Here is an 8,147-nt window from a genome sequence, read left to right on the forward strand (position 1 = left end):
AAATATTCCAAAAAAGTACAACTGGTCCAATCATCTCTATCTTTATTAATAACAGGTCAGAATAGGGATGGAAAATATTGATTAATTCAATAATCGTTAGTTGAATGACCTTATCGATCGAATTGATAAGAGATGATTTTCCTGGGCCTGAATTTCCCTCAGTTTCACTAAGACTAAACATTGTTTACTAAATAAACTGCATGTCATATTCCTTAATGAGTGATTTGCTGTACCATTGGGGATACAGTACAGACAATGACATTTATGTAGGCTAAAATAACAAAATCTATTGTGAAGAGAAATTAAATAAAACATGTCCAGCTGCTTTAACATGAAAAGAAGTTGTTCACTGGCTCCTCACACAGACACATGTCCAGGAGTCAGGCGTGTGCGCAGCTTGTTTACAGTGAGGGCAGCTACTGAGAACATGTGTTCCATTCAACTAGCATCCTGATTAAAAAGAAAGAAAGAAACTCCAAGTACTTCATGTGAGCTGAGTATTCACAGCGAGCACAAATGGAAATGCTGATTAACACGTGGCAGTCTCCTAGTTTGATCCATTCTGGGACTATATTCTGACGGAGCACTGCTACATGCGCACTGAGATCACGCCGCACCTGAAAAAACACACCGTCAACATACCAGCATGGCTAGGCTGCTGAGAACTGTCCAACAGACAGCGCGTCGCTTGACACAGTTTTCAATGCGCGCTCTCATTCCTCTGGTGCAGTACGCTCACATGTGTGTGCGCACGCCTGTGTGTGTGTGTGTGTGTGTCGGGGGGCGGAACTACTCTGCAGCGGAGAAATGCGCGAGCATGCAGAGACAGAAACGACACGCCGAGCAGAACGGAGGCTGCCACTCCTCAAAAAAAAATTCAAACTAAATATCAGAGAAATACTAATAATAAAAATAAAATGCACAGGACAAGCCTCAGTAAATAAGTGCGTGTGAGAAAAATGTGCGGGCCGCACTAACACTAAACTTTGTGTAGGGGGCCACAAAATATCGGCTTGCGGGCCGCTACTTTGAGACCCCAGGTCTAGGAGGAAGAGTAGTGGGAGGGGCAGTTATCTTTGCCTCAAGACTGGACAATTTAGCTATGTGTTCCTCCTGCTTAAGTGCCAGTTTTTGGACCATCTCATTCATCATTTTTCGATTCTCTTGCGAGTTCACGTAGCTCGGCTTGCAGCTCCCTGAAGCTTAGGAGCCTTGGCTTCATGGGGGCAAATCTGACATACACTTCCTCATCAGTGAGCCCTCTCAAAAACTGACGGGTGAGCTTGCTGTCACGATCAGGGAAAGGCCGGCCTCTTCTTTGAGTTTCTTCCACAGAGCGTACTGTGGATTCAAGTGCAATGGCATAGGAGCAGGCTGACTCCCCAGGCCGCTGGCCACGCTCATAGAAGTCGGCTAATGGGTCCAAAGAGCCTTGTGCATCTCCATATTCTGCTCTCAGTTCCTCAAACGCTTTCTCTGTTGGTGCTCGGGTTCGGGAAGGACATCGGGGTCCGTAGTGGGAGATTAGGAGCATATGAGGGCAAGAATGGGTTGGTGGAATGGGGTGAGGGTGTAGGCTGTAATGGGGCCTCAGGATACACTCTAGGATGGAGATAAACTGAGGGGACGACGCAGTTAGCGGCCGGATTCACCACATTCATAGGGGTGGATGTTACAATGCTGGGTTCCCATGCAATATTAGTAGGTGGACCAATAGTGGCTTGAGGGCCCTGGGGATGGAAAACAGGAACTGGGATATCCTGGGGGATATGACCAGTAGGTGGAGTACAGCCTGTGGGGACTACTGCCTGGGGGTTCTGGTAGCTCAACAGGGGGGGCTGGGGCAAGGAGCTAGATTGCCTTGGGTTTGTAGGCTGGGCGGGGTGGAGAGTGAGTTGGGGATCCGGGGAGGATTGTGGCACATGTGGCAGTAGTCCAGTAGAGGAGAGGGCAAAGGGGACAGGGGCTCAAGAGGGTTTCCTTCCGATGGGACCCATGGCATAGCTGGCTGTTGCCCTGTAGTAGCTGGAGGCTGTGGACTGAACCATGACTTCTGCTCAGGCCCTGGGGGGTGCCTAAGGGGCTGGGGCTGAAATACAGGATACTGCAAGGGGGGGGGGGGGGGGGGTTTGCTTTGGTCTCACCACTGGTTGTTGGCTCACTGTGCCGGGGTCAGCAGTTCTCTCATTGCTGCGAAGATCCACTTTGGTCTCAGCTGGGTGATAAGAGTGGCTTACTGATGGATCCGAAGGGGGACGAGTGCTTAAAGGCGCCACTGGGGACATCTCAAGGCTTAGCAGAGGGTCTATGTGGTCACTTGGCATCCTGACATCTGCTCACTGCTGCTATACATGTATGTTGTGTGTGTGTGAAACTATGTAAGAGCAAAATTAGAAAGCACAGTGTATGTTAAGTGAGCAATGCAAATTAATCACCATCCAAATCAATTCTATGTGGCACAGTCACTTTTTTTTTCTACAACACTCCCAACAGCAGTAACTAATAGCTATCCACTGATGTTCATCACATCAGCTTCAGCAAAATCTCTAAGAACAAGGCAAAACCAAAAATCAGTATTTTTTTTTCCTTTAAGCTACAAAAGGACTCGATCACATTTAAAGCTCACTGCTACAGCATGTAAGGATACACAGTTGAAGGTAGGTGCCTATCAGACACTCCAGGCACGTCCCAGTCTCTGTCCGCGGTCGCCGAGCGTCACAAACACCAAAGATGTAACCCACTGCCTCGGCACGTCCGCTGTCAGACCCTCGACACCTTTCCTCTGCGCTGTGTTGTGGGGAATTGTGGTGGAAGTTGCGTGTGGAGGGAGGAGAACACCAGACGCGGGAGTCGTGATTGTGACTGGACCACGGGCTTCAACTTGATTCCGAAACACCGCCTTCAAGGTAGAACAGCGACACTCAAGTCACACTCAGGCCATTAAAAAACAATAAATCAAAAATAAATACGAACGATAAAACATAAAGAGAAAGTCATATCTGCCCGCATCCTTTGCACAGACGGCCTGCTAGCAGACCCACCCGACAGCTCGCCAGTAACATGCTAGCGGCCGCACCCCATTCCAGCTGCCAACAATAAAACAAACATTACTGGCATCACGTACTATTCAGACCCGCCAGATACCATGTCAAATTACGTACGTACTTCACAAAAATACAACAGAGTAAAGGCGGTTTTAGCAGGCCTCATAAACCAACGAAAATCACCGGACCACACAACCCATCTTGCCTTCAAGGTAGAACAGCGACACTGAAGGTAAGCAGGCGCTTGTCCAGCAGAGTTGCGCCCAAACTACGGTGTCCCGGGGGGCTCAATAACTCTGGGTAAACTGTTACACGGCTGCCACCTAGTGGCCAAAATAAATACCTGCAATACATATATATACATATGTAGAGTATATATAGTGTGTGTGTATGAGGGGTAACTGTTAAATAGCTGCATTTTTTAAAAACTTCTTGTTAATCTTGTTAATGAGGAGCTTCTGCAGCTTCTGACGAAAGCAGAGCTGATGAAGCTGCTTGGAGCAGAGCAGCAAAACCTCTTCAAGGAGCTCCAACAAGTCCAGCTGCCCTGCTCCACAAATGACCTGGATGACTGAAGCTCCATCAACGTGGAGCTGCATGGCTGCAAAGAGAGGGGAACAGGTGCAGAGCTCCACTAACTTTGGTGTTATATTGCCACCTAGTGGAGTAGATGTGAATAATTAACTATTCTGTTATTGGTACATGAATAAATATAATATAGAAGCCCGCACAAATGCACCAGAAGTGATTGATGTAACATCTTAATGAGCAAAAATTAACATGAATTAATACAACATGTGTAAATCTCATTTTTTGTATAAATTAAAATTAGGGGTTAAAGTTGAGAACCTGCATGTATAGCTGATTAATTAATGATTAATTAACAGTAAAACTAACCATGTTTGATCCCTGATTAACATAATCAATCAAATCAAATGACCAAAGCCAAGCAAATTATTGATTTCAAGCAATACATTTGTATGTTTATGTTCAATAAATCCAACTCTATCAGTTTACCATCAAATACCCCAAAGATTTGAGACTCTTACACTGACATGTAAATGTTATCCATCAGTGTATCTACTACTTGGGAATGTACTTGGACCACAGACACTGTTAATAACTTTAATAAACTTTAATTAAATCAAAGTAAAATAATAAAAGTACAGTAAACAATATAAAACATGCATAAAAGTGGTAAAAGGTGAACAATGTAAACTAAATGTCAGGCTATAAACTGTCAGACACACAATGACCAGAACAGAACATGAGTGGTGGTTGTCAGAAAAAAACAGGTTAAATTCAGACACTTAGGTCCACTTCAGTATCTTCTGTCTGTCTTCTTTTTCTTCTTTCTTCTTGTCTGTCTTTCGCCTGTCTCCTTTCCACAATTATCCCCAATCTTCGGGTTGCCCAGGCTGTATCGGTCCTGGTGGTCTACACTCTTGTTGTAGTCCCAGCTGTGGTGGTAGTCTGCATATTCCTGGTCACTTAGGTCGTCCGGGTCTAGGGTGCCCTGCTCGTGTATGCGGTACAGCCTGTCCAGTCTCTTATCTGGTGTCTCTGCAACATGTTCTCTTTTTGGAGGTTCCGGTAATTTTAGCCATTCTGGCAGAAAGACTACCAGCTCTTCAGGGTCCAACGGACTGTACTTGTCCCTGCTCTTGGACAGTTGGTTGCATGGATCCTTGCTCTCAGCAATCAGGTCGCTGTCATGTTGCTTGAGCTCCTCTGGTTCTTTTGCTTTCTGCTCACATTTCAGCTGATCTTGTAAGGAGGACCTGTCCTCTGACAGTTGGCTGATCTTACTGTCCTTTTCCTGGGCAGTCTTGTTGGCCTTCTGTAGGTCACTCCTCAGAGTGCAGACCTCGTTGGCCAGCTCCTCACACTTGGAAGAACACTTGGTATGTTCTTCGGCAGCCTTTCTGAGGTTTTCATTTTGTTTTCTGAGCTGTTCACACTTTACCCTTAACTCTAGTGCCTCTTTTTGCTGCAGGGCCAGAGACTGCTGTAAACTTTTCTGTTTTTGCTCAAATTCCAGCTCTCCCTCCTCCAACTGTCTGAACTTGGCCTTGCTCTTGGCCAGTTCAACGCAGACATGACTGTTTTCAGCTAACAGGTCAGTGATGACATACTCCTTACTAACCAGCTCTGAATGAAGTTCGCTGTTACATTTCTCGAGCTCATCAAGATGTTTCACAACGCTTTCTCTTGATTCCTGCTCACCTTTCAGCTGATCTTGTAAGGAGGACCTGTCCTCTGACAGTTGGCTGATTTTACTGTCCTTTTCCTGGACGGTCTGGTTGGCCTTCTGTAGGTCACTCCTCAGAGTGCAGACCTCGTTGGCGAGCTCCTCACACTTGGAAGAACAAAGGGTATGTTCTCCGGCAGCCTTTCTGAGATTTTCATTTGTGAGGACGGTCCTGTTGGCCTTTTCCAGTGCAGTGATCAAGCCGTCTGATTCCACAATAAACTGCTTCACCGTTTGTCCTTTCTTCTCACGCTTCTCTTGTTCTTGGCGCTCTTTCTTCTCGCACTTCTCTCGTTCTTGGCGCTCTTTCTTCTCCCGCTTCTCTTGTTCTTGGCGCTCTTTCTTCTCACGCTTCTCTCGTTCTTGGCGCTCTTTCTTCTCACGCTTCTCTCGTTCTTGGCGCTCTTTCTTCTCACGCTTCTCTTGTTCTTGGCGCTCTTTCTTCTCCCGCTTCTCCTGTTCTTGGCGCTCTTTCTTCTCGCACTTCTCCTGTTCTTTGCGCTCTTTCTTCTCGCGCTTCTCTTCTTGTTTTCTGCCTGAAGGCATCAGTTTGGACATCCACCCATCCATCTTCTGTTAACCCGCGTGTCCTGCAGTGGAGGGTCACGGGGGGGCTGGAGCCTATCCTAGCTTTGGGTGAGAGGCGGGGTATACCCTGTGAGGACACGACACACCCTGGATGGGAAACATTGGAAATGTATTGTACTGAAATCGGTCAATGTATGCTGAAGATATGCTGCACCAAAAAACTACACACCAAGCAGTTGTTCAGAGGGTGCAACCCCCATTAAAATACATGGGATCTGCCCTGAGAGGAGTAACAGGAGGCTGACACACCTCTCTCCAACATTAATTAAGGTTAATTAGGCAGGCAGAGCGGTTACCATGGTGACAAGCTGACACACATACAATGGCAGGCGTACAAAGCTCTGAATTGCTATGATGAAAGCAAGCATGCTTCAGCTGCAGCAATCATTTCTTCAGGAAATGCCCTTTTCTAGTTTTTTGAAAAAAACTTGAAGTTGACCCAGAATGTCCTCTGTGAGATGAACATTTTAATGGCTGAATGGCTAAAATCGGTCAATGTATGCCGAAGATACGCTGCTGTAAAAGGCTCCTGAAGAAAATGCAAGTTTGATTGCAGAAGCTGAAGCATTGCTTTGAAAGCTTATCTGAACAATTGCTTTGAACTCTAAAAATATGAAAAAACACATCTAAATGCATATGAATAGAAGCTGAATGGCAGAACAAGGGCTGAATTACTCTGACCACAAGCTGAATCAGTCATAAAAGCAGCTGAATTAACCTGAACAGCAGCTGGATAACTGCTTTGAATAGCAGGTGAATTGTCTGATCTTGGAATAATAGCTGAGTCTTAGGGGGACTAAATGATTTTGATGTGGACATGTAGCAAACAGCTCCATAGCGATGAATATGGCAGATATCATGTGTAATGATTGATAAAGAAGTAGCCGTAATACTAGCGATACTATACAGCTGAAGGATGAGCAATATGACACATATAATGCTTAAAATCTGATAAAGACTACAAATATGGCTGCTTTGTATGCTTCTTGTGTGACAGCCTGTCACCATGGTAACAGCTCTGCCTGCCTAATTAAGCCTAATTAATGTTGGTGAGAGAGGTGTGTCAGCCTCCTGTTACTCCTCTCAGGGCAGATCCCATGTATTTTAATAGGGGTTGCACCCTCTGAACAACTGCTTTGTGTGTCCAAACCAAAACACTCAGACAAAAAATTTAAGAACTGTGAGCATCACAGAGTGTTTGCTCTACAAATGTGTGCAATTTCATGTTCATCCTGTAAAAGGTGTGGAAATGGCAGCGAGTTAGAAAATAGGTTTGCTCTGGTCCAGTCACTTCACCTTTCGCCTAAGTTGCACTTATCACTCACTACTGTTGGTACTCACCACGAATCTGACTGTATGAAGAAATCTGTTGCTGAGATTTTAGCCTCCTCTGCAGCTGTGTGTCTCCTTCTTCCTCTCTGATCCTTCTCTTCTCTGCGTTCAGTCACACTTGAGATTATTTTTCCTTTAGGACTCCTATTGCTTTGCAATTCAGGCAGGTTCGTTTCCACAAAACTCTCCAAAATATCCTGCTGTGTCTCTCCTTAAAACTTTCCACCAATAGCTTTATTGCAAAAAGTTGTACCTTTATATACCTTTGGTATGCCTTTGATCACTGAGTCATCAAAGGTACACCTGTCACCACGGTAACAGCCCTGCCTGCCTGCCTGCCTGTATCCATGGCAACCTGAATGTTTCTCAACTGCCCCTAACTGCAGCTCTCTCTGTCCCCCTCCTAATGCATTTCATATGTAAAAAAAACCCTCTAAGCAACTTCTTCAGCCTTCAGACAAACAGTATGGACACAGTCAGAATCACAAGATGTTGCTCTACAACACAGTATATGCGATGTGGACATGTAGCAAACAGCTCCATAGCAATGAATATGGCAGATATCATGCGTAACGATTGATAAAGAAGTAGCCGAATACTATACAGCTGAAGGATGATCAATATGACAGCTATAATGCTTAAAGTCTGATAAAGACTACAAATATGGCTGCCAAATGCAGCCAAATGCCATATGGTTACAGCTCTACCTGCTTAATTAATGTTATTTTTTTCAAAACAGTATAGTTTTTCAAATATTAAGCAGTTTCTGTGTCATTTTTAACATGGGAGTCTATGAGAGAGCCCTTCAACCAGGGTCATCTGCCAAATTTATCTCCTACAAATGTCAAGCTTCAGACGTATAGGCTTAGCCTCCCTGTGTACGTCATCTTCTCCAGTTGTGTTGTTTTAGTATTGGTCGTGAGGTGTTAGCT

This window comes from Parambassis ranga, chromosome 1, assembly GCF_900634625.1.
Source record: "Parambassis ranga chromosome 1, fParRan2.1, whole genome shotgun sequence".
NCBI classification, from domain to species: Eukaryota; Metazoa; Chordata; class Actinopteri; family Ambassidae; genus Parambassis; species Parambassis ranga.